Source organism: Aethalodelphis obliquidens, unplaced genomic scaffold (genome assembly GCF_003676395.1).
Source record: "Aethalodelphis obliquidens isolate GAN/ISIS:26980383/991018 unplaced genomic scaffold, ASM367639v1 scaffold23, whole genome shotgun sequence".
Classification (NCBI taxonomy): domain Eukaryota; kingdom Metazoa; phylum Chordata; class Mammalia; order Artiodactyla; family Delphinidae; genus Aethalodelphis; species Aethalodelphis obliquidens.
Genome location: NW_020837967.1, coordinates 26910342 through 26930900, shown reverse-complemented (window position 1 = coordinate 26930900; position 20559 = coordinate 26910342). Strand labels below are relative to the sequence as shown.

The 20559-nt window shown below is 41.0% G+C and overlaps 1 pseudogene; it reads left to right on the top strand.

The window, feature by feature from the left end:
- Positions 1-7965: 7965 nt before the first annotated feature.
- Positions 7966-8593, top strand: LOC113628462 (RNA-binding protein with multiple splicing 2 pseudogene; annotated as a pseudogene).
- The last annotated feature ends 11966 nt before the right edge of the window (positions 8594-20559 follow it).

The window sequence follows — 20559 nt, the reverse complement described above, 5'->3', positions numbered from 1 at the left end:
ATTCTCCCCATCACCCTCAGCAACCATGGATCTGCTTCTTGTCCCAATACACTTGTTTCTATTTTCTAGAGTTGTATATCCATGTAATCATACCATGTAATTTTGGCTTCTTTCATTCATGATGTTGCATGTATCAATAGGCCATTCCTTTTTATTGGCAGATGGTATTCCATTGCATGGATCGAGCACAATTTCTTTACCCATTCATCTTTTTAATTTTAACCATTTTAGTAGGTGAGTAATGGTATCTTGTAGTTTTAGTTGGCATTTCCCTAATAACTAATGAGGGTTAGTTATTATGAGCATCTTTTCATGTATCTATTTGCCATCTTCTTTGTCGAAGTGTCTGTTGAAGTCTTATGTCATTTTTATAGTCAAGGTTTTTTTTTATTATTGAGTTTTGATAGTTCTTTATATATTCTAGGTACAAGTCTTTTATCAGATATATAATCTGTAAATATTTTCTCCCAATCTGTAGCATGTGTTTTTATGCTAAGAGTGTATTTAGAAGAGAAGTTGTTTTCAATTTTGCTGAAACCCCATTTATCAATTTGTACTTACGCAGATTGTACTTTTGGTATCATATTTAAGAAATCTTTGCCTAACCTAAGGCCATATACATTTCCTCCTATAGTTTTTCTAAAAGTTTTGTAACTTTAGGCTTTCCATTTAGATCTCTGGTCCATTTTGAGTTAATTTTTGTATATTGTGCAAGGTATGGGTGAAAATGTTTTTTGTTGTTTTTTTTAGCACGTGGGCATCCAATTGTTCTGGCACAATTTGTTGAAAAGATCATCCTTTACCACTAAATTGCGTCTGCATCTTTATTGAAAATTGGTTGTCTGTATTTGTGTGGATTTATTTCTGGACTCTTTAATCTGTTCTAGTGATTTGTCTATCTTTATTCCAGTACCACTGTCTTGGTAACTGTAGGCAGAGAGAAGTAACATATTAACCACCAATGAATGCAACTTAACTGTCAGTTGACTTCCTACTTCCTAACAGCTACGTAGAAATCCAGAGACTGTGGTAAAATATATTTAATGTGATAAGAAAAAGGAACTGTCAACCAGAGTTGTGTACCTACAAAAATTATCTTTCAAGAATAAGGGTCAATAAAGCCTTTTCAGTCAAACTGACATAAGACTGTTGGGTAAAAATAGAGGGGCCCCCACTGTAAGAAATTCTAATAGATGTTTTTCAGGGAAAAGGAAAATGATCCAAGGTGGGCCTGTGAGCCATGGCCGCTGAGCCTGCACGTACGGAGCCTGTGCTCCGCAACAGGAGAGGCCACAACAGTGAGAGGCCCGCATACTGCAAAAAAATAATAATAATAGTAATTGTGGTCTATTCTTATAATCAGTAATAGATATTTATGAACTACACCTGCTTGCATCCATATAGATGCAAAACTCAAAAGGTTAGTTTCATGTTATTTCATCTAGATCTAGTTTGCAGTTATGTACTTATTATTGAATGCTACTGCTTCATGTCGCATGCAAATGTGATGAGGGGGAAAGAAAAGCAAGGGGAGGCTAGATCCAGAATTCAGGATTGTAGGAAAGGGTTAAGATCAGGGAGGCACTCACAGAGGACTGACAATGTTTCCACCTTTTTACCTGGGTGCTGGCTACAAGGTGTGGTAAGAATGACTCTAAGATGGCCCCAGTGATCTCTGTCCCTAGTGTTACACCTGTGATTATGGCACTGAATATTGCAGAAGGGATTTTACAGACATAGTTAAGGTTACTAATCAGTTGATTTTGACTTCATCCAAAGGGAGGTTGTCTGGGTGGTCAAACCTGATCACTTAAACTCTTTAAAAGCAAAGCATTTTCTCCAGCTAGATGCAGAGCAGGAAGTCAAGAGATTCAAAGCATGAGAAGGATTTGACTGACATGCCACTGTTGTCCTGAAGATAGAGGGGCCACACGTTAAAGAAGTGAGGACTTAAACCCTACAGCTGCAAGGAACACAATTCTGCCAACAAGGATGAGCTTGGAAGCTGATTCTTCCCCAGAGCTGCCAATGAGAATTCAGCCCAGCCATGACCTTGACCTCATCCTGTGATACCCTCAGCAGAGAACCCTGTCCCACCATGCTGGACTTCCATACAGAACTGGGAGCTAGTAAAAGGATGTTTCTTGTGGTAATGTGCTACAGAGCAATAGGAAACTAATATACATAGGCATTTAAATTGTTTGACTTATATGTACTTTTTACTTATTTTATACATAATCTTTAGTGTAATCTCATTATTTAATAAACTTTTTAATTTATAGAATTTAAAAAATTTATTTTTGAGATTTAATTGACATATAGTATTGTGTAAGTGTAAGGTGTACAAAGTGATGATTTGATACATTTACATATTAAAGAAAAAGCTAGCAATTAATTCTCTTGACTTTAGTGGGCCTTCTGAACAATGCAGGTGGTGGGGGGTAGTTGTGTGTGAAAAGAATGTAAAGATTTGGCCTACACAATAATGACAATGTGTCTTAAAGACAAATCATGGGTTATGGGCCATGCCCAAGACCATTTTTATCATAAGTCTTTTATTAGATTGCATAAAGTTACAAAGCAAAGATTATAACACTGGGCCAAGAATGCAGACTGCTATTTATGGAGGCCCAGAATTTGGGAAATGATTCAGTCCTGTTTATTCTATGTAATGATGTTATTGTTGCACTAAACATAAGGGTTGTAAAGTGATTCTGTATGTCAGTTTAAGTGTGTAAATATTTCTGTTATGGCATCCTTATGTACACTGACCATGAATATTTTATTTTATAGTGTGCTTGAATTAAATCCATTATAACCAAAGAAGGCATTTGATCCTGGAGTAAAGCTGGCATGGCTGTACCCTGAACCCATCGAGCATGGAATTACTGCTACTAATACACGTGAAATATGAGCAAAAACCCTGGGGGCTTAAGACAGCAACTCCATTGACTCCAACAGACAGTCCAACAGATTTTAACAGATGTGAGATGAATGACATGAAACAAGTAAAACCCAACATGAATCATCAGCCACAGGATGGCATTTGAATGCTAATGCATTTAAAGTCTGGAACAGCACTGTAACTTAAACACATACCTATTTTAATCTCTTCCCTTCCCCGGTCACTTTTTCTCATATCACCATGTGAGAAGGTCACAGTTTTAATTTCTCTGTAGCCTAAGAGTCATGAAACATTTTATTTTTCAACTTTTTATCTCTTGTGATGCTTAATTTTATGTGTCAATTTGACTGGGTCATGAGGTGCTCAGATATTTGGTCGCACATTATTCTGGGTGTTTCTGTGGGAGAATTTTTGGATGAGACTAACATTTAAATTGGTAGATTAAATAAAGTAGATTGCTCTTTATTAACATGGGTGGGCCTCATTCAATCAGTTGAAGATGCTAATAAAGTTGATCCTTCTTTACATAAGAGAGAATTCTCCTGCCTGATGACCTCCAAACTGGAACATAAGCTCTTCCTGGTTCTACAGCAGCCTACTGGTCTTCAGACTCAAACTGGGACATCGGCTCTGCAAATTTTGGAGTTGCCAGCCTCCGTAATTCCAAAAGCCAATTCCTAATTATTTATCTATCTACCTATCTATCATATTGGTTCTGTTTCTCTGGAGAGTACTGACTACTATTATCTCTCAATTTATCGTGATTAACTGTCCACTATGGAAGTTCCATAAAAGCAAGAACTTTGTCTTGTTGCTATTAAATCTCTAATGTCTAGACTGGCTCTTAAAAATTATGCAAACGATTATTTGCTGGATGAAAGTGTCTTGGCAGGGAACAGTGATGTCCTTAGATGTTTTGGGGGTGGCACTGAAGGGAGACAAATATATCAGCTTTAGAAAATGGCATCTACTTGGGTGGATGCTGAAATCATTTCACAGTGATATGAAAAGCAAAATGTAAGAAAATTTTAAGAGAGTCAAGGCACATTGTTACTAAATGGGGAAGTTTATGTAAACTCTGCTAAAAGGAAAGCAGAATCTATTCCTGCGTTTTAAATGTTTATAGATATTTGGAAATTATATATGTTGGTAACAAAATTTGGGACTGTTCTCCTGAAGTTTTGGCCAGCACCAGAGCCTGCAATCACACGTTTCTGTTGCCCTAGAGACCCTCAGTCTCACCCATGTCATTCAGCTGAAAGCAAACCATAAAGAAATCAGTGTCAATTATGATTATAAATTCTGGTTGCCTTTCTTAGGAAAAGATGGAAAGATAGGAATCAAGGGAATGAATGAAAGGGAACTTTGTAAATATTTTGTTGACAGTGGTCCAGACTATGAATGTGAGTTGAGGGGACCACGTGTCATGATCGTGAGCTGCAAGTTCTGTTACGAATCACCATGTCTTAGTGCAATGCTACTATGATAAAGTGGGCGCATCCTCCATCATAACCAGTCTTACAAGATTTTTTTTTAATCGAATGAGCACTATATTCTGCGTAACTGACTGACTTAGTGGGCTGAACAGAATGAGGGTACAATCAGGAAACAACACTTTCTTTTCTCATCACTGCCTTTAAACCAACTCTCTGTGACCTCCCTTTGCTCTGCTCATCAGTGACGACTCATTTCCCTGCTTTTCAGCTCACTCTTGGCCGTGAGAACGGCCACATTTCCAGACACTGTTAGTCCAATCCAGTATAACGTAAAAGCTTCAGCCTCGCCTCCAGCCGCGAGCCTCTCCTGCTCTTCGGCCCGAAGCTGGGCTGCGGAACCCGCGGTGGGGCGGCGCCTTCACTAATGCTCCTGCTGGCCTCACACTTCTCCTCCCCTCACTCATGCTCTCCTAAGTGGAGGCGGGACAAGGAAGGAGGAAACGGGTTAGAGGAAAAAGGCAAAGTCCTCTTCATCCAGACGGTGCTGTTTACAGTTCTCTCTGCAACAGCGGGTTGCCCTCTGTCAGGCAGACCTCCAGACGCTGGCTCTTCTGGAGCATCTTAGTAAACTCTGCAGAGATGCCCAGTAGGGGCCTCTGCCCTGTATTATTTCCTGGCGCTCTCTGGCTGGCCCCTTCCATCTTCGTCCTGTTTCCCGCTTGCCCAGCACAATACCCCGCCTCTTTCTCAAGGTCTCCTCGTCTGGCCTGAAAGTCCCCTGGTTGTGGGCCTTTCAAGATGGCACATGCTCAATTGCCCACCAAGCATCCCGGGGAACTCGAATTCCCCATGCAGCGAGAGTGCAGACTACTGCCCACTGCAGCCTCCACCGTCCGGGTGCCATGCAGTCTGCCCCGGACGCCTCCTGCCTTCAGACTCTTCCAGCTGGGAAGCAGACACCGCCAGTCTCTTCAAGCGTTCTCCACAGAGCCACCCTGACCTGGCTTGGGGTGGGGATCAAGCTCTCCCTTTCCCCACGGAGGGGTGTCGCAGCTGAGTGCTGGCCACCTAACTGCGCACCTGGAGGATGCTCCCAGACTGGGCTCCCCTTTGACTGAGCTCCAGTCACACCCTTGAACTCTGGGCCTCTCAGGCCTCTGTCTCTGCCCGGGTCCTGGGAGGTGCCAGGGCAGTGGATTCACATGGTCATATGAGTTTAAACACTTGCACAAGTAAGATATTTTAATTTTTGAATGAGGAGACCGTCAAATTGTATACATTCAGGCCCCACCAAACCTGGTAACCTCACCTCCTGTGGGAAAGAGCTCAGGCTCGCAGTGAATTGTTCCCTATTCAAGGAAGACCAAGAGTAGAAGGATGGGTGGCCCATGACCCCCCAAATTGTCCTATGTTATCATTAAGAAACTGACTTGCAGGGTTCGAGCTGATTGGGACTTAACATTTGGTTGAAATTTGGGCAAGACTGCTTTTACTTGTCCTCAGTACTCTAGGTAACTTAGCAGCCAAGTGGAACATATATTACCTATCAATCTATCTAGCTGTCTATAAATCCAGATAAACTAAGCAATGAAATGGGAATACACACGTATCACAGGCATTTCCTTGTCATTACACACTCATTGCTCTCATCCCACTTTCCCTAAGACTGTGCCATTATCATTACTCCCTAGTCATTGACATTTGGACTCTTGTAATTTTCCTTTATTATAAAGTACTACTTTTATGCAATTTTTACCATCCCACAAGGCCATACAAATTTACCCTCACCAAGACCATATGATAATAGCCATTTTCTCTCACCCTTGATGACATCAAGTGCTATAAATCTTTTAATTTTTGCCAGATATATAGGCCTCAAACTCTATCTCCTTCCTTTAGTTTAAAAAATATTTATAAATGAAATTGAGCATTTCTTGCATACGTGTACAGAACTTGAACTTCTATTTCTTCTAGAGTGAAGTCATACTTTTTCCTTTCCTTTCTGTTCTGACTCTGGAAGTCCTATTAGGTCAATGTTAGTACAGACTGAGTGAGATGTTTAACACTCAAGTTCTTCAAGAGGCTGTCAAGTGGCATCACCCTGTTGCGGGTTACTGCACTTAGAGTGGTTTCATCCACACACAAGGGATGCTTTTTATGCAGACGAGCAGTTGTACAGCATCAGTCAGGGCTGAGATTCCCTAGTGCGGCTGCTGTGTGGGCTGGTGAGCCTGAGCCAGACGGTGCTGTGGAGGCTTCTGTGACAGGAAGGGGTTTTTCTCTTTTCGTTTGTTTTTATTGGGGTCGAGTTGCTTTACAGTGTTGTGTTAGTTTCTGCTGTCCAGTGAAGTGAATCAGCCAGATGTACACATATAGCCCCTCCCTCTTGGACCTCCCTCCCCACCCATCCCACCCATCTAGGTTGTCACAGAACACCGTGCTGAGCTCCCTGAGCTATACAGCAGGTTCCCACTAGCTCTCTGTTTTACACATGGTGGTGTATTTATGTCAAATCTAATCTCCCAGTTCATCCTGCCCTCCGCTTCCACCCCTGTGTCTGCACGTCCGTTCTCTACATCTGTATTTCTATTCCTGCCCTGCAAATAGGTTCATCTGTACCATTTATCCACATTCCACATATATGTGTTAATATACGATATCTGGTTTTCTCTTTCTTTCTTCACTCTGTATGACAGACTCTAGGTCCATCCACATCTCTGCAAATGACCCAATCTCATTTCCTTTTATGGCTGAGTAATATTCCATCATATATAGGTACCACATCTTCTTTATCCATTCATCTTTGATGGACATTTAACTTGTTCCCATGTCCTGGCTATTGTAAATAGTGCTGCAATGAACATTGAGGTGCATGTGTCTTTTTGAATTATGGTTTTCTCAGGGTATATGCCCAGTAGTGGATTGCTGGGTCGTATGGTAGTTCTATTTGTAGTTTTTTAAGGAACCTCCATGCTGTTCTCCACAGTGGCTGTGTCAGTTCACATTCCCACCAGCAGTGCAGGAGGCTCCCTTTTCTCCACAGCCTCTCCAGCATTTGTTGTTTCTAGACTTTTTGATGATGGCCCTTCTGACCAGTGTGAGGTGACACCTCATTGTGGTTTTCATTTGCATTTCTCTAATGATTAGTGATGCTGAGCAGCTTTTCATGTGCCTCTTGGCCATCTGTGTGTCTTTTTGGTGAAATGTCTACTTAGCTCTTCTGCCCATGTTTGGATTGGCTTGTTTGGTTTTTTTGGGTATTGAGCTGCATGAGCTGCTTGTATATTTTGGAGATTAATCCTTTGTCCGTTGCTTCGTTTGCAAATATTTTCTCTCATTCTAAGGGTTGTCTTTTCATCTTGTTTACAGTTTCCTTTTCTGTGCAAAAGCTTTTAAGTTAACTTATGTCATATTCACTTATTTTTATTTTCATTGCTCTAGGAGGTGGGTCGTAAAGGATCGTGCTGTGGGTTCTGGTTCCCAGTGCCTCACCCACTCCCCACCTCTTGCACCCGCCAAACTTGATGTGACCCAGTCCGACGCTGCGGCTGCCCCCCCACAGCCCCTCACCCCGAAGCGCCCAGCTCCCCTCGCCCCTTCCCACCTCCGCTCCACCCCCGCAGCATGAGCAGCCCAAAGCCAGGCGGCGAGCACAGCACCAGCACGGGCTCGGGCTCCAGCGGCCCCCGGAGGAGGAGGAGGTCCGGACGTGGGCTCCCTGTGCATATTAAACCCAGAGAACTCTACCTGCTCTTCAGGCCATTCAGGGGTATGAAGGGTCCCTGATCAAGCTCACATGGAGACAGCCTGTTGGTTCTGTGATCTTTGACAGCCGGGCAGGAACAGCAGCAGCCAAGAATGCATTGAATGGTATTCGCTTTGACCCCGAGAACCCGCAGACCCTGAGGCGAGAGTTTGCCAAAGCCAACACCAAGATGGCCAAGAACAAGCTAATGGCTACACCAAATCCCACCAATGCTCACCCCGCCCTAGGAGCACACTTCATCGCACAATACCCCTATGACCTGATGGGGGCCACTCTGATTCCCGCATCCCTAGATGCCTGGGCCCCCTACCCTCTGTACACCACAGAGCTGACCCCAGCCATCTCACATGCTACGTGTACCTACCCAGCCACCACTGCTGCTGCCGCTGCCGCCCTACATGGTCAGGTGCACTGGTACCCTTCCTCTGATACCACCCAGCAAGAATGGAAATATCATCAGTTCTGTTAGTTCTTCAGTCTGGTCACCACGGCTCGAAGCCCCCGCCCCAGTGGGGAGGAAGCCACCCTGAGCTTCCACTGCCCCCAGGCGGCCCGTGCAGAGCTGCTGCTTCCCTCCAAAGACTGAGTTTTAAGCCCGACTCAGTGGACTGTTTTGTTTCCTTTCTCTCCTTTTCCTCAGCCCTGTCCTGCCCCAAAGCCCCTCTCCAAGGCCTCACAGCAGGATTCAGGGGCCTTCTCACCAGGACACCCAGACCCAGCTCGGAGGTCTCGTTGGGACTCAGCAAGGCCTGACCCCCAGTCCAAATTTGTTTCCACAGCCCCGCCTCAAAGAAATGAGGCGTTTAATTTTGCATGTTTTCCTGGCATGAATTAAGACACTTAAACTGGTATATATGTGAGTGTACAGTTTGTTCTCACATTTTGTCACCATAGCAACAAGTCCTGCCCACTAATGGTTCATCATTCCCTGCCCCTCTCCCCTCACCCCCTCTCCTGCACCCACCCTGCTTCAGTGTGGACCAAGTCTTGCAGCCAGTTCCGCCCGGCGGCTGGTGCCCTCCATCATCCACACACTTCCAGGCTGAACAGGAAGGACCAACCAACCAAGACAGCATTTTCTTGGTCATTTCAAATCGGGGTCCTCTGCTTCCTCCCTCTCAGATGGGCCAACAGCCATTAGGAAAAGCCTTTCTCTGCCCAATTTCGCTTACCTCTCCACGGCGCACCCCATCCTTGCCATGGCTCCTCATTATTTCCAAACTTCAAAACCAACCAAAAAGTGAAAGTATTTTTGTACCCTGTGTAACGAAATATTTATGCAACATAAAGGATTTTTCGTGTGTGTGCGCAATTAATTATTGAAGAGACCTTGTCCGCCCTGTCCGATAAGTTTAACATTTTAGCTTGAGGCATAAAGAAGAAAAGGGTTTCCGTTCTCCAGCAGTGAGCCTTAGCGTCAGCCATTAGTTTAAGAAAAATGAAGGAAAATTGCGCAATTTTTTGTTTCGTGAGCACATCAGTGCATTGCCTTTGGCTGCAGCTGTGGCTGTCTTGCCATTTTCAGACCTGGGAGACAAGGTGGCTATTGTAATTGCTGATCCTGTGAGCATGTGAGACTGGATAATATATGGAATGCAAAATTTAAAAATCATCAAAAAAAAAAGACCTTGCTGTGATTTATGTTATAGAGAGTTTTTCCAGTTTTCCTCTAAGAGTTCTACAGTGTCTGGCCTTACATTTAGGTATTTAATCCATTTTGAGTTTATTTTTGTGCATGGTGTTAAGGAGTGCTCTAATTTCATTCTTTTACATGTAGTTGCTCAGTCTTCCCAGCACCAACTATTGAAGAGACTGTCTTTTCTCCATTGTATATTCCTGCCTCCTTTGTCATAGATTAGGTGACCATATGTGCGTGGGTTTATCTCTGGGCTTTTTATCCTGTTCCACCGATCTGTATTTCTGTTTTTGTGCCAGTACCATACTGTCTTGATTACTGTAGCTTTGTAGTATAGTCTGAAGTCAGGGAGCCTGATTCCTCCAGCTCTGTTTTACTTTCTCAAGATTGCTTTGGCTATTCGGGGTCTTTTGTGTTTCCATAAAAATTGTGAAATTTTTTGTTCTAATTCTGTGAAAAACGTCATTGGTAATTTGATAGGGATTGCACTGAATCTGAATCTGTAGATTGCTTTGGGTAGTATAGTCATTTTCACAATATTGATTCTTCCAATCCAAGAACAAGGTATATCTCTCCATCTGTTTGTGTCATCTTTGATTTCTTTCATCAGTGTCTTATAGTTTTTTGCATACAGGTCTTTTGCCTCCTTAGGTAGGTTTATTCCTAGGTATTTTATTCTCTTTGTGGTGATGGTAAATGGGATTGTTTCCTTAATTTCTCTCTCTGATCTTTCATTGTTAGTGTATAGGAATGCAAGAGATTTCTGTGCATTAATTTTTTACCCTGCAACCTTACCAAATTCATTGATTAGTTCTAGTTTTCTGGTGGTATCTATAGGATTTTCTATATATAGTATCATGTCATCTGCAAACAGTAACAGTTTTTCTTCTTCTTTTCCAATTTGTACTCCTTTTATTTCTTTTTCTTCTCTGATAGCCATGGCTAGGACTTCGAATACTTTGTTGAATAACAGTGGTGATAGTGGACATCCTTGTTTTCTTCCTGATCTTAGAAGAAATGCTTTTGGATTTTCCACCATTGAGAATGATGTTTGCTGTGGGTTTGTCATATATGGCCTTGTAGGTTCCATCTATGCCCAATTTCTGGAGAGTTTTTATCATAAATGGGTACTGAATTTTGTCAAAAGCTTTTTCTGCAACTATTGAGATGATCATATGGTTTTTATTCTTTAATTTGTTAATATGCTGTATCACATTGACTGATTTGCATATGTTGAAGAATCCTTGCATCCCTGGGATAAATCCCACTGGATCAGGGTGTATAATCTTTCTGATGTGTTGTTGGATTCTGTTTGCTAGTATTCTGTTCAGGATTTTTGTGTCTATGTACATCAGTGCTATTGGTCTGTAATTTTCTTTTTTGTGTGTGATATCTTTGTCTGGTTTTGGTATCAGGGTGATGGTGGCCTCGTAGAATGAGTTTGGGAGTGTTCCTCCCTCTGCAATTTTTTGGAAGAGTTTGAGAAGGGTAGGTGTTAATGCTTCTCTATATGTTTGATAGAATTCACCTGTGAAGCCATCTGGTCCTGGACTTCTGTTTGTTGGAAGATTTTTAATTACAGTTCCAATTTCATTACTTGTAATTGGTCTGTTTATGTTTTCTACTTCTTCCTGGTTCAATCTTGGAAAGTTGTACCTTTCCAAGAATTTGTCCGTTTCTTCCAGGTTGTCCATTTTATTGGCATATAGTTGCCTGTAGTAGTCTCTTATGATCCTTTGTATTTCTGTGGTGTCAGTTGTAATTTCTCCTTTTTCATTTCTGATTTTATTGATTTGAGTCCTCTCTTTTTTTTCTTGATTAGTCTGGCTAAAGGTTTATCAATTTTGTTTATCTTCTCAAAGAACCAACTTTTTGTTTTATTGACCTTTGCTATTCTTTTCTTCATTTCTATTTCATTTATTTCCCCTATGAACTTTATGATTTCTTTCCTTCTACTAACTTTGGGTTTTCTTTGTTCTACTTTGTCTAGTTGCTTTAGGTATACAGTTGGATTGTTTATTTGAGATTTTTCTTCTTTCTTGAGGTAGGATTGTATTGCTATAAACTTCTCCCTTAGAACTGCTTTTGCTGCATCCCATAGGTTTTGGATCAACATGTTTTCATTGTCATTTGTTTCTAGCTATTTTTACATTTCTTCTTTCATTTCTTCAGTGATCCATTATTTAGTAACATATTGTTTATCCTCCATGTGTTTGTGTTTTTTACAGTTTTTTTCCTGTAATTAATTTCTAATCTCATAGTGTTGTGGTCAGAAAAGATACTTGATATGTCTTCAATTTTCTTAAATTTACTGAGTCTTGATGTGTGACCCAAGATGTGATCTATCCTGGAGAACGTTCTGTGTGCACTTGAGAAGAAAGTGTATTCTGCTGCTTTCAGATGGAATGTCCTATAAATAACAATTAAGTCTATCTGGTCTAATGTGTCATTTAAGGCTTGTGTTTCCTTACTTATTTTCTGTCTACATGATCTATCCATTGGTGTAAGTGGGGTGTTAAAGTTCCCCACTATTATTGTGTTACTGTCGATCTTCCCTTTTATGGCTGTTAGCATTTGCCTTATATATTGAGGTGCAACTATGCTGGGTGCTTATATATTTACAATTGTTATGTCTTCTTCTTGGATTGATCCTTTGGTCATTATGTAGTATCTTTCCTTGTCCCTTATAACAGTCTTTATATTTTGTCTGATATGAGTATTGGTACTCCAGCTTTTTGTTTTTGTTTTTGCGGTACGCGGGCCTCTCACTGTTGTGGCCTCTCCCGTTGCGGAGCACAGGCTCCAGACACACAGGCTCAGCGGCCATGGCTCACGGGCACAGCCGCTCCACGGCATGTGGGATCTTCCCGGACCGGGGCACGAACCCGTGTCTCCTGCAACGGCAGGCAGACTCTCAACCACTGCGCCACCAGGGAAGCCCTCCAGCTTTCTTTTGATTTTCATTTGAATGGAATATCTTTTTCCATCCCCTCACTTTCAGTCTGTATGTGTCCCTTGGTCTGAAATGGGTCTCTTGTAGACAGCATATATATGGGTCTTGTTTCTTTATCCATTCAGCCAGTCTGTGTCTTTTGGTTGGAGCATTTAATCCATTTACTTTCAAGGCGATTATCGATATGTATGTTCCTATTACCATTTTCTTAATTGATTTGCGTTTGTTTTTGTATGTTTTCTTCTTCTTTTGTGTTTCCCACCTAGAGAAGTTTCTTTAGCATTTGTTGTAAAGCTGGTTTGGTGGTGCTGAATTCTCTCAGCTTTTGCTTGTCTGTAAAGCTTTTGATTTCTCCATTGAATCTGAATGAGATCCTTGCTGGGTAGAGTAAGCTTGGCTGTAAGTTTTTCCCTTTCATCAGCTTAAATATATCCTGCCACTCTCTTCTGGCCTGCAGAGAGTGATTTTTCTAATGAAAAATCAGCTGATAACTTTATGGGGATTCCCTTGTATGTTATTTGTTGCTTTTTCCTTGCTGTTTTTAATATTTTTTCTTTGAATTTAATATTTGTTAGTTTGATTAATATGTGTCTTGGTATGTTTCTCCTTGGATTTATACTGTATGGGACTCTGTGCTTCCTGGACTTGGGTGGCTATTTCCTTGCCCATGTTAGGGACGTTTTTGACTATAATCTCTTCAAATATTTTCTCAGACCCTTACTCTTTCTCTTCTTCTTCTGGGACCCCTATAATTCGAATGTTGGTTTAATATTGTCCCAGAGGTCTCTGAATTCTTTTCATTCTTTTTTCTTTACTCTGCTCCTCAGCAGTTATTTGCACCATTCTATCTTCCAGCTCACTTATTTGCTCTTCTGCCTTAGTTATTCTACTATTGATCCCTTCTAGTGTATTTTTCATTTCAGTTTTTGTGTTGTTTGTCAGTGTTTGTTTCTTCTTTTGTTCTTCTAGGTCTTTCTTTAAACATTTTTGTAATTTCTCAATCCATGCCTCCATTCTACTTCTGAGATTTTGGATCATTTTTACTATCATTACTCTGAATTCTTTTTCAGGTAGGTTGGTATTTCCTCTTCATTTATTTGGTCTTGTAGGTTTTCACCTTGCTCCTTCATCTGTTACATATATATATATTTTGTCATCTTATTTTTTTGATGGGTGGGGCTTTATTCCTGTCTTACTGGCTGTTTGGCCTGAGGCCTCCAGCACTGTAGTTTGCAGGTAGTTGGGTAGAGCCAGGTCTTGGTGCCAAGATGAGGACCTCTGGGAGACCTTGCTCTGATTAATATTCCCTGGGGTCTGAGTTTCTCTGTCAGTCCAGTGGTTGGGACTTGGCGCTCCCACTGCTGGAGCTCAGGCCCAACCCCTGGCCTGGGTACCTAGATCCTGCAAGCTGTGGTGCAGCCGGTTGCTCAGGGGTTTCTCCTGTCCCCTTAGGTGTCTGTGGCCCCCCACCAGTGCCTGGTAGGTGCCCTAGTTGTGCAGAGACAGGAACCCTGCATCCTCCTAGTCCACCATCTTCACGGGAAGGGTTTAATGCTAAGGCTGGTGCAGCATGACCTTGATTCTCAGTGAAACAAGGGTTTTCAGGAAAGACTGAGGTGGGGTCAGACCTCCTAAGGCATTGGTGGTGGGAACAATATTTAGCACCCTTAAACTGCAAGGGAGCTGCATTCCACCTATGCCACAGGGCACTAGTGAGATTCCAGCTTGATGTGGTTTCCAAGCCTAGCTAAGCAGCACCTAGCTAAGCAGACCAGTTTGCTCCAAAAGGCATTGTCCATTCAGTGCCAAGGAAGAAAGTGTGGAAGGGACAACCTTTGGCTTAAGTGCCTGTCCTTGGGTTGAAGAGTCATCCCCACCACATGGTGTCCAGTTAGCTCAAGATTTGGGTTGCCAGACTGAGCAAATGTAAATACAGGATGCCCAATTAAATCTGAATTTCAAATAAAAAACAACAAAAATTTAGTATTTAGATACGTCTCACACAGTATTTGGGATACGCTCAGACGTATCTGTTTATCAGAAATTCCTACTTAGCTGAGAATATTTAGCTGGCTACTCTATACGTGATCCATCAATTATACATGCTTTTAACATAGCTTTAGATGCCCAGGACCCAAACTGCACAGCTTATTGTATTAAGGAGCAGCCTACAGTAGAAGAATGATTTTCACTAGGGTTCTAGGAGTCCAGTTATCAGAACCAGCTTTGATCTTCCAGCTGAAGCAGACATGGGGAATGAAAGAGAAACCACCCCAGAAGCAAGTTTCAAAGGCTTCTGCACAGAGTCACCGTAGCACAGCATTGAAAATGCCTGTTCACTCCTACACAGAGAGGCAAATGAAATGTTTCTCTTACTTATTCTCCCACGCAGTCTTTTCTCAGAGCACATTCTAGGAAATGGGTTTGTGTAAATGTTGTGCAAGTCTTCCCAGCAAAATTCTTTTTAGCTTACCTTCCAGTTAACTTCCTGGAACAATAAATACTGGAGCCCAGGGAAAAGAAAGAAAAGGAGGGGGAGGGGGAGGGGGGGAAGGAAGGAAGGAAGGAAGGAAGGGAAAGAAAAGAAAAGAAAAGAGAAGAAAAGAAAAGAAAAGAAAAGAGAAAATGCCTGTTCACTCGAGAATGCCAAGTATGAACCTGGACAGAGCCACACTCATCCCAACATTGAGTGGCCCAAAGGGAAAATTAGAAATGAAGACGACTGAATATGTTGGATGAGGAATGAAGGTTCCATAATAAAACTCAGTGCCCGGGACTGCATCATTACAAAAACATTAGTAAGAGCATAGCATTTCTTAAAATGCCACTTTTGAAAGGGGATACAGTATATATAGGTGGCTTTCTCCCCTAAGTATGTTAATGCATGGTGCCAAACTTACCCTCTTGCTAGAAATTTTTTTTTTTCCAATGGAGTTTAAACTCCCAGGTTGTAAACACTGGTCAACTGACGTAGACTAACCATACTATTTGGTGTATTGAATCAAAATTTTCTCCATTCTTTCCCTCTTCAGACACAAATAAGTTTTTGCTTTGGGCTTTGGCAACAAGCACTAGGTTCTGGGAACATGATTTTCTCTGGGATAATTGTACTTAGGGTCTGCAGTTGGCTTGCTTCCTAAATTTGGCAGCTTTAAAGCCAATGCCCCAGTGGGCCTGAGTACTGCCCTACCAAAGCCACCTCTGGTTATGCGGGCGCCAGCGGCCACCCACATTGATGCCTGTGCCCCTGCTGGCCTGAAATGGCATATGTGCTTTGGGGCAGCTTCAGGAGCAGAAACTGGTGGAAGAAACACACACAGAAGTGGGGCTGACACAGCGGATCCAGAGACATACCTAGAGCTTGGGAAAAAGAAAGGCTTTGGAGGGTGCCCTGGGGAGGCAGTGGTTGGCTGTAGCTCACTGTGGAATCATGGGCACTGCTTGCAGAGGCCCCAGGAAATTTCTTTTCTTTTTTTTTTTTGTTGTTGTGTTGTGTTTTGTTATTGTTGTCTTATTTTTATTCTTTAATATATTTTTACTTTTCTATTTTTATTTTTTTCTTGTTTTGTTCTTTGTTTGTTTTCTGTTTTTCTTTTTTGCTACTTTTTGTTTGTTTTGTTTGTTCTTATTTTTTGTTGTGTTTTGTTTTTATCTTTTTTGGTCATTTTTGTGTGTTTGTTTCTGTTCTCTTTGCTTCTTGTTTAGTTAGTTTTTTGTTTTGTTTTGTTGTCTTGTTTTTCTTAGTTTTGTTTTTATTATTTGTTTTGGTTTTGTGGATTTTTTTGTTTGTTTTCTTGTTTTTTGCTTTGTTTTGTTTTTGTTTTTATTTGTTTTTGTTATTTGTCTTGGGGTTTATGTACTTTCTTTTTTTTTTTGCCATGCCATGTGGCTTGCGGGGTCTTGGTTCCATGGCCAGGGATTGGGCCTGACCCCTGTGGTGGGAGTGCTGAGTTTAGGCCACTGGATTGCCAGAGAATTCCTGGCCACAGGAAATATTAATCAGCTTGAGCTCTCCTGGAGGTCCCCAACGCAGCACCAAGACCCAGCTTCACCCAGCTGCCTGCAAGCTCCGGTGCTGGATGCCTAGGACCAAACAACCAGCAAGACAGGAACACAGCCCCACCCATCAGCAGAAATGAGACGACAGAGAAATATGTTACAGATGAAGGAGCAAGGTAAAAACCTACAAGACCAAATAAATGAAGAGGAAATAGGATATCTACCTAAAAAAGAATTCAGAGTAATGATAGTAAACGCAATCCAAGATCTTGGAAACAAAATAGAGGCATGGATTGAGAAGATATAAAACTATTTAACAAAGACCTAGAAGAACTACAGAACAAGCAAACAGTGATGAACAACACAATAAGGGAAATGAAAAATACACTAGAAGGAATCAGTGGTAGAATAACTGAGGCAGAAGAATGGATAAGTGAGCTGGAAGATAGAATGGTGGAAATTACTGCCATGGAGCAGAATAAAGAAAAAAGAATGAAAAGAAATAAGGACAGAATCAGAGACTTCTGGGACAACATTAAACGCAACAACATTCGAATTATAGTGGTTCCAGAAGAAGGAGAGAAAGAGAAACGGTCTGAGAAAATACGTGAAGAGATTATAGTAGAAAACTTCCCTAACATGGGAAAGGAAATAGTCAGTTAAGCCCAGGAAGCACAGAGAGTCCCATACAGGATAAACCCAAGGAGAAACACACCAAGACACATATTAATCAAACTAACAAAAACCAAATACAAAGAAAAAATATTAAAAGCAATAAATAATCTACCAGGGAATCCCCATAAGGTTATCAGCTGATTTTTCACCAGAAATTCTGCAGGCCAGGAGAAAGGCAGGATATATTTAAAGTGATGAAAGGGAAAAACCTACAACCAAGATGACTCTACCCAGCAAGGATCTCATTCAGATTCAATGGAGAAATCAAAAGCTTTACAGGCAAACAAAAGCTGAGAGAATTCAACACCACCAAACCAGCTTTACAACAAATGCTAAAGAAACTTCTCTAGGTGGGAAACACAAGAGAAGAAGAATACATACAAAAACAAACGCAAATCAATTAAGAAAATGTTAATAGGAACATACATATCGATAATCGCCTTGAATGTAAATGGATTAAATGCTCCAACCAAAAGACACAGACTGGCTGAATGGATTAAAAAACAAGACCCAGGGCTTCCCTGGTGGCGCAGTGGTTGGGAGTCTGCCTGCCAATGCAGGGGACACGGGTTCGTACCCCGGTCCGGGAAGATCCCACATGCCGCGGAGCGGCTGGGCCTGTGAGCCATGGCCGCTGAGCCTGCGCGTCCGGAGCCTGTGCTCTGCAACCGGAGAGGCCACAACAGTGAGAGGCCCGCGTACCGCAAAAAAAAAAAAAAAAAAACAAGACCCATATATATGCTGTCTACAAGAGACCCACTTCAGACCTAGGGACATGTACAGACTGAAAGTGAGGGGATGGAAAAAGATATTCCATGCAAATCGAAATCAAAAGAAAGCTGGAATAGCAATACTCATATCAGATAAAATAGACTTTAAAATAAAGACTGTTATAAGAGACAAGGAAAGATACTACATAATGACCAAAGGATCAATCCAAGAAGAAGACATAACAATTGTAAATATATAAGCACCCAGCATAGTTGCACCTCAATATATAAGGCAAATGCTAACAGCCATAAAAGGGGAAATCGACAGTAACACAATAATAGTGGGGAACTTTAACACCCCATTTACACCAATGGATAGATCATCTAGACAGAAAATAAACAAGGAAACACAAGCCTTAAATGACACATTAGGCCAGATAGACTTAATTGTTATTTATAGGACATTCCATCTGAAAGCAGCAGAATACACTTTCTTCTCAAGTGCACATAGAACATTCTCCAGGATAGATCACATCTTGGGTCACAAATCAAGACTCAGTAAATTTAAGAAAACTGAAAACACATCAAGCATCTTTTCTGACCACAACACTATGAGATTAGAAATTAATTACAGGAAAAGAACTGTAAAAAACATAAACACATGGAGGATAAACAATATGTTACTAAATAATCAATGGATCACTGAAGAAATCAAAGAGGAAATCAAAAAATACCTAGAGACAAATGCCAACAAAAACACGACAATCCAAAACCTATGGGATGCAGCAAAAGCAGTTCTAAGGGGGAAGTTTACAGCAATACAATTCTACCTCAAGAAACAAGAAAAATCTCAAATAAACAACCTATCCTTACACCTAAAGCAACTAGACAAAGAACAACAAAAAAAAAACCAAAGTTAGTAGAAGGAAAGAAATCATAAAGATCAGAGCAGAAATAGAGATGAAGAAAACAACAGCAAAGATCAATGAAAGTAAAAATTGGTTCTTTGAGAAGATAAACAAAATTGACGAACTTTTAGCCAGACTCATTAAGAAAAAAATGGAGAGGACCAAAATCAATAAAATTAGAAATGAAAAAGAAGTTATAACGTACACCACAGAAATAGAAAGGATCATAAGAGATTACTAGAAGCAACTATAGACCAATAAAATGCACAACCTAGAACAAATGGACAAATTCTTGGAAATGTACAACCCTCCAAGTCTGAACCAGGAAGAAATAGAAAATATGAACAGAGAAATCACAAGTAATGAATTTGAAACTGTGATTAAAAATCTTCCAGCAAACAAAAGTCTAGGATCAGATGGCTTCACAGGTGAATTCTATCAAACATTTAGAGAAGAGCTAACCCTTCTGACACTGTTCCAAAACAATTGCAGAAGAAGGAACATTACCATGCTCATTTTCGAGGCTACCATCACACTGATGCCAAAACCAGACAAAGATATCACAAAACACAATTGCAAGACCAATATCACTGATGAACATAGATGCCAAAATCCTAAACAAAATACTAGCAAACCAAATCCAACAACACATTAAAAGGACCATACACCATGATCAAGGGAGCTTTATCCCAGGGATGCAAGGATTCTTCATTATATGCAAATCAATCAATGAGATACACCATTAACAAACTGAAGAATAGAAACCATGTGATCATCTCAGTAGATGCAGAAAAAGCTTTTGATGAATTTCAACACCCATTTATAATAAAACCACTCCAGAAAGTGAACTTAGAGGGAATCTAACTCAACATAATAAAGGCCATATATGACAAACCCAAAGCAAACATCATTCTCAGTGGTGAAAAACTGAAAGAATTTCCTCTAAGATTAGGAAGAGGACAAGGATGTCCACTCTCACCACTATTATTCAACACAGTTTTGGAAGTCCTAGCCACGGCTATCAGAGAAGAAAACGAAATAAAAGGAATCCAAATTGCAAAAGAAGAAGTAAAACTGTCACTGTTTGCAGATGACATGATACTATACGTAGAACATCCTAAAGATGTTACCCATTTACCTATTTACCATTTACCATGCCCATTTACCATTGCATCAGAAAGAATAAATTACCTACGAATAAACCTACCTAAGGAGGCAAAAGACCTGTACTCAGAAAACTGTAAGATACTGATGAAAGAACTCAAAGATGACACAAACAGATGGAGAGATATACCATGTTCTCGGATTGGAAGAATCAATATTGTCAAAATGACCATACTACACAAGGCAATCTACAGATTCAGTGCAATCCCTATCAAATTACCAATGGCATTTTTCATAGAACTAAGACAAAAAAATTTACATTTAGTGTGGAAATACAAAAGACTCTGAATAGCAAAAGCAATTTTTGTTCTAGATTTTTTTCTTAAATTTTTTTTTAATTTTATGTTTAAGCAACACCGCATTCCATGCAGGGTCTTAGTTTCCCAACCAGGGATTGAACCCATGCC